At 33.5% G+C, this 7,283-nt stretch overlaps 1 pseudogene across 1 annotated transcript; it reads right to left on the bottom strand.

Moving 5' to 3' along the window:
• Window positions 1-4,018: 4,018 nt before the first annotated feature.
• LOC143574231 (uncharacterized) lies at window positions 4,019-6,958 on the bottom strand (annotated as a pseudogene). Its single transcript, XR_013142554.1, has 7 exons — window positions 6,623-6,958; window positions 5,624-5,720; window positions 5,409-5,524; window positions 5,223-5,267; window positions 5,118-5,143; window positions 4,445-4,580; window positions 4,019-4,221 (listed from the first exon to the last, which is right to left on the bottom strand). The product of XR_013142554.1 is annotated as an uncharacterized LOC143574231 (transcript).
• Window positions 6,959-7,283: the final 325 nt, after the last annotated feature.

Here is a 7,283-nt window from a genome sequence, read left to right as displayed (position 1 = left end):
TTTTATCTCTATCGCAATTATATTCAAACCTTTCACCCTCCACTATAAATAGAGCCTCTCATTCTCATTATTTTTTACACCAATTCTCATTATCTCTTTTCTCTCTAAGCATAATCAAGTAAGTTTTACATATTTTCTTTATTTTGATCTTGTTCTTATGAATTTCTTTTAGTTTGTTCTTATGTTCTTGAGTTTTCTTTTGAATCTTCATACTTGTTCATATACTCTCACCATGGTCATCATAAATTATTAATAAAACCTTACTTTTTGCTCTAAAAATTATGATGATCATGTTATTTCAAGGGATTACAATTATTTTCTCAAAATCTTGGATCAAAGTATAATGTTTCCATGAACAACTGTGAATATTCTTATGATCTTCAAAAACTTATAAAGTTATCATAACTAAAAATTATATTTACATAACTGGTCCTTATACTTTCATAAATGTCAATAAACACCCAAACTATATGATATTACACTTTTAACCTCGTCTTTATTATTTATCAAAACCATTCTAAAACATTTTGAGTTAGTACACAAATAGAGTATAAACCGGGTATTTATGTATCTGACAAGCAAACGATTCTGTCGAAGGCAAGAGTGGCGTAAATAATCCCATTGGACCCGTGACTCTTACCTGGGAATCAACTTGCTGGAGGTCATGCTCTTGGTTTAGAACATTCTAGTATGCGACACTCAACTAATTTAAAATTCATAACTTAATCTAGGGCATCCCGTAACCGGTTCAACAAACTCTTGCTCGTGTTCATGCTCACCCGTCAAGCAAGGTGAGTTCATAGCCCCTTTTACATGCTTTTAAACACTTTATACTTCGGGGTGGAAACATGCAACTTATTTATTCTATGTTTCATACATGCTATTTGATTCAAGCTTTTATTTCATTATATTCGTTATGTGTAAGCATTACAAGTGTATACTTAATCGCATGTACAACCATTAACTTGTTAAGCCCGTGGTAGTATGATGATAGATCTATTGGCCCGACCCGTCCATGCAGGCCTCGGGTAGAGGCTTGTGTGTTCAGAATCCAACGATCGTTAAACATTAAACATAATAGTTTAATCGTGGATTAGACGACTCGCTAAACGTGTCAGAGGTTTGGTTGTAATCACAAAAGTATACAAAGTAACTTAACACATATGGAATGTTTTCAACATAAAATTTATTTTTTTAAAACCTATGTTCTCATCAACTATTTTTAGTTGACACTCTCGCATGTTTTTCAGGTGATGGAAATTAAGTTATGAAGATTTTTGAAGTTTCAAATAGGGGATGAGTCAGACTTAGAAGTTTAATGAATAAATTGCTATGTCATGTTTTCGATTTGGTTTGAACTATTTGTTACTTTATTTTAATATGAGTTTTTACATTTAATACCACGTGCATGATTTCAATCTACGCATGCCCCGGCGTTTCCACCTTCGGCCGGGGGGTGTGACACAAGACATCAACATATGTTATACAGACTCTAGCTACGGGTGTAAAGGATCCGAGCCGCTCGAGATCGGATTGATAAAAAGCTCGAAACTAGCTGAGCTTTTTCGAGCTCTAGTCGAGCCTAAGCCTCAAATAAATCCCGTTTAGTTATTGAGCCCAAGCTCGAGCCTTCTATAATTTTAAGTTTTACCTATTTTGGACATCTATGTGTTAATTTTACACTGCGTAGTCGAGCTTGACCCGAGCTTTGGCTTGTTTAAGGTACTATACGAGCTTGAGCCGAGCTTAGGCTCATTTAAGGTTTTTCTCAAACTATTTAATGATATTTAAAAAAAAAAGAGGTATATTGATTAACTAATAAATGATAAAAGAACCGAGCCCGAGCTTTAAAAAACAACTCACAAGCTCGAGCTTTTAGAAAAAGAACTCGAAATAAGCCGAGCTCAAGCTCTTGTAAATTAAAACAAGCTGAGCTCGAGCCTAGTCGAGCTCAGGCTTGGCTCAGATGTTTACACCCCTACTCTTGCACATCCTACGTATTGCACAAATGCTCTATAGACTTGGAGATAATAAGTCTTACGTTGCATGGATCTTACTCGTGATGAACATTCAATCAAAAAAATAAATTTTTGTTAGTATTCATTTTGTTCAATCATAATTCTGATTAATTTAATTGTAATTTGTAAACTTCTTATTCTATTAAAACAACTAGATTTAGAACCCGTGTCACATACGGGATAATTTAAATTATAAAATTATAAGTAAAACAAATAATTACATAGCGTATGTGAAAAAAATGTATTACATCTATACTTGTATATATACAATGTGTACATAAATTGATTTTATTTATATCACAAATTATTTTTTTAAATGAAGTTAATAAATGCTCGTGCAAAAACGTACCCGAGAATATTTCTTTCTATTCAAAAATTCATTCTCAGTGCCATATATGTATAATTAAAAGACATTTGGTTATGAACCAATTTCGGAAATAAAGCTTCTCATACGATAGTAGTTCTAACCACTCGGTCTAAATACAAAAGGAGCGTTACATTTATTGATATATTTATCAATTTACCACTCATTAAAGGAAAGTAGAACATTAAATTGTAACAATGGATATTCTTTAAGAGCTATGTTTTTCTGAGCTACATCATGAAAATTTTTTTGATAAGTTTCAGAGGGCTTCTCGATTTTGTTATAATGACAACATAAAAAAAATAACATGTTAACTCATCCATTTTGTGAATATTTTGTTTCATTTAAGCATAGTATTCCATGACATGCTTCCCATACAACGTTCTGATCACCATTGAAGGAAAAATTAATGTTGACATAAATAATTTCAAAATTGATAAAAGTTAGAAGCATTAACAGGCATGGGGGTGGTATGTCGAAAGTTTTCGCAATCTTTTCTTACATTTTAATAGTTTAGGGAAAAATAGTCAGTTTGCCAAATCCCGAACCTTTTTATTATTTTAAAAAATTCCTTTAAAAATAAATTTGAAACTCGAGTCATGTTTAAAATTTTAACTTTCATACTTTTGACATTTAAAATCAACATTTTGAACCCATTACAAATTTGACGATAAATCTATTTTGCATTCTCAAACTTTTAAAAATACTCAAAATTTTCATTTTTGACCCATAACAAATTTTGACCTAAATGTAGTTAACTTGTACCAAATAATCTATTTACCAACTTTTGACACATGATATCAAATTTAAGTTCCATAAAAAACCCAAAACAATTTTCATTTAAGAAACATGATTTGTTGTTGATTTTTGAAATTCTTTAAGTATTTTGAAATATGTTATAAAATAATATGTTAATATTTATATTTATAAAAATATATAGATATTATATAAATATAGTGTAAAAAGAAAGTGAATAATTATTGATTTATTACATATATTAGTGTTTATTAGTTTTGGAGGAAAAAAATTGTGAGAATTAATCAAAACATGACAAATGTCCACATTTATTTTACTTTATTAGAATAGGTAGATCGCTTATATTACCACTTAACTTATATAAAGGGTTATTCAGTTATATCAGGTTGCAGTTGGTATGACTTTTACATAAATTTGAAATGAACTCAAATATAAATTTTGTACTAATAATCGAATTTCTTTTCTTAAACCTAGTGTTTCGCCTAAGATGGTTAAACCAAGTTCTAGCTCCGTTTGCAAGACTACATTATAAAACCATGTTACTGCTGGAGTAAAAATCGAAAGTAACATTACAGGCACCTGTTTCTCAACGTATGATATAAACACGTTGGTTCGTGTATGATCTGGTTCGGCCCAATCTGATTTTAGCTCATGACTTAGGTTTAAATCAACAGCCTTGAAGGATTAATACATTTCTAAACCAACACCAGAACAATACAATAAACCGGTTACCAACAGTCCTGTTCTTGCTTTCTATGTTTTTAAACGTCTAAGATTTTGTTCAATGGTCCCATTAAGGTGGCTGGCATTCAGTTGTTAGAACACACAATTCAAATGTAAAAAGTTAGCAAACATAAAATTGTCGTGATTAGCCCCGTCCACAAGATTTTCCAAAAAGGTTAAAGTTCATGAGTAAACTTTACAGGAACTGAAACAAAAGTTGAGCTTTACCAGATTACGGCCATGTAACTTGCTAACTTTCTTGTACGGTTTGGTCACCTTTCGGGTCACTTTTAGATGCCAACCCGCGGATTTTCACGTCATAGTATACTTCCTCAACTCTTCTTAAATCATACTTCATTCCTGCAATACATATAACCCAAATATGAGGACTAATCTCGAGATGGCGATTTCGGCCAATTTACTTGTGACCGAATCAATTTGGGTTGTCTTAGCAAATAGGCCAACTACAATAGATAGCTAAAAGAAAACAGATAAAAATGTATAGATTCTATTGTAATAATAATGCGTTTGTATTTTAATTAATGGATGATAAATAATATCATGATGAGCAAAAAATATATACCATCAAACTTTTTGCGCAAGAAATCATTCCTAAGATTAAGCAAGCGGAATGATGCATGGAGGTCAGTTAAAAACTTTAAGACCTTTCTGGGACATTCATAATCTCCAGCTGTCACTTGATTCACCACATACCTGGGCTGCAAAACATTACTATTACCTGATTATAATTATATTTTTTTTCAGAAATCAATATATAAAAAATTAATACGACGACTTTTAGGTTTCAAGCCTAAAGAAACTAGCATTATTACCCAACATGAAAGACATGTTTTTATCGAAATCTGAAAACATTTAATATTTAAATTACAAAAAATACAGCTCTAATTATGTTCATTATAGAACAGCATACTTAAACTAGCTCAATGAAAGGAAAGTAGTAAATAGATTTATAGAACTTTAAGTAAAAGAAATCCAAGAAGCATCAATAAAAATGACTAGACTTCCTCTGTATTAATCAATGATATGTTTGATTATTGACAAAATGTCTAAAATGCCCCTATTACGAAATAAAAAGAAGCTCCAGACAAATATCAAAAGTTATAAATAAGTAATGAAATTATCATGTAAAAAATTAACTAACTACTACTAAATCTCCATTTCTATTATCTAAGGCTTCTAAGCTGATTACAAATTCACCAAATACAAAATTATTGCAGGTTTCATGGGATTCTTACCAGTTCATTTGACATGAAGCAAATTCCTGCAATAAGAATTTATATTAGTAAATTTGCAGCGTGTACAAATTATTGCAGGGAAAGTGTAGAACATCAGTCACTCACCAATAAGATAGTCTTCAACATCAAGTCCAAATTCCGAAGCATTCACTGCATGAGCAACCAAAAGCAATACAAGTTTAATACAATTTGACATATATCTAGTCATGATACTACATGGATGCCAGATCAGTACAACATTGGTGCTTCATCCAAGATCATTATTATAAAAAAACACAAACTGTGACTTACAGCCTAACTTTTCCTCCACTTCAGTGTGTATTAAAAGGTCCCCTGTTTCTAGCCAATGCATAAAAGCAAACAGAGAGACCACCTGTTGAGCCTCAGTCCTCCAGTCACCATGGTATCTGATAGTAAACGGAGTAAAGATTACCAACAAAAAGAAGCATAAGTATGTTACAATAAAAACTAATAAATGAAATATATTTCCAAAATGTTTCAGTCACCTATAGTATTGCCCTGGATTTTCACGGACAATGTCAGCAAGTTGGCTGAAAAGCTGCTTCAGTACATCAATCTTAGTCTTCGCCTTCTCTAGAACCTCTATTTGTAACAAAAAAAATATGCCCAATGTTAATGTGACACTTCTCATTTAAGATCCCAATAACAAAAATTGTTGAAAAAAATGGAGTACAGTGACCTAACTGCTAAACACTTACAAGGGTGTAAACAAGCGCCGAGCCAAGCCCCAAGTTCAAACTAGGCTTGTTTTGACTTACGAGAGTTGAAACTTGAGCGTTTCGAGCTCTTTTTCTAAAGTTTGAGCTCGGATCGCGCGTCGCTTTTTCAAGCTCAGGCTTGTTTTGTCTTACGAGATATCGAGCGTTTTGAGCTCTTTTTCTAAAGCTCGAGTTTGGCTCATTTTGACTTACGAGATATGGAGCGTTTCGAGCTCTTTTTCAAAAGCTCGAGTACTGCTTGTTTATTATTTATTAATTAACTTAATTACATTTTTTAATGTTTTCAAATTTTTTTGAGAAAAACACCTTAAACGAGCCTAAACTTGACTCAAGCTCATGTCGTACAGTCGTTCCTTAGGCGAAAGCACGACTGTGCAGTGTGAAGTCAACACATTAAATTCCAAATAAGGTAAAACTTAAATATGCACCAGACTCGAGCTCAGCCTGGCCAACTAAACAAACTTTATTTGAAGCTCGCACTCAGCTTGAGCTCAAAAAAGCTCGGCTCATTTCGAGCTTTTATCAATCCGACCTCGAGCATCTTGAAAGCGACTCGCCTCGTTTGCACCCCTAGTTTTAACATTTCTTTTTAAAATATTGTAAACAGCATTCAATCACATGTTTCAGCCCAACTCAGTCATATTTAACATGTATTACAACCTAATTCACTCCAATGCATCATCACATTATCCAATTGCTTTCTCAAAATACACACATTACAACACTATACTAACAATATGAAATAAAATGTGAGCGAATTAATACCAGGAAGAGGACGAGATTGGTGAATAAGAAGAAGACTCGAGTGCATGATCCGTGTAGTCGATTCAATCTGCATCGCCACAGCTTTAATCCGGTCACGTAAGCTTCCGGATTCTTCTAGATGGTGACGGAAGCTGTCAAATTGCTTCTCGACGGCGGCGGAGGTAGGTGATGAGGAGTCTCCGGCTGCCATTGTCTCGAACGGGTGACGTGTGATTGTGGCGGTTGAGTTCACGGTGGTGGTGTGGAGGAGTGTGAGGGGTTAGGGTTAGGGTTTAAGGGACGGTGGGAGAGAGTGGTGGTGGTTAGTATTAATGTGGTACGGATGGCGGACTTCATTATTGCTGCTTACTGACTCTTGATGTGGCCTCATTTGTTTGTTGGGTAGTGTTAGCAAAAATCCCTACTAGAAATCGATTAATCTTTGATTAATCGCTAGTCTTTAGTTCACTGGTTAATTTTAGGTTAATCGGGCAATTAAACGATCAACTGTCAAATCCGGCTAAAATCGATGGTTTCTAGCAAGTTTCTGACCAAACTCTAAGCTTTCTGGCGAGATTCTGACCAAAATCAGCGGTTTTCAATGAGATTCCAACAAAAAAACAGCTGTTTCTAGCGAGATTCTAGCCAATTTCCGGCCAAAGTATGTTTTTGCATGTATAAA

This window comes from Bidens hawaiensis, unplaced genomic scaffold, assembly GCF_021521415.1.
Source record: "Bidens hawaiensis isolate Kalapana, Puna unplaced genomic scaffold, B.hawaiensis_p1.1 tig00026862_1, whole genome shotgun sequence".
In the NCBI taxonomy this organism is placed as follows: Eukaryota; Viridiplantae; Streptophyta; class Magnoliopsida; order Asterales; family Asteraceae; genus Bidens; species Bidens hawaiensis.
This window is presented reverse-complemented; position numbering and strand designations above follow the sequence as displayed.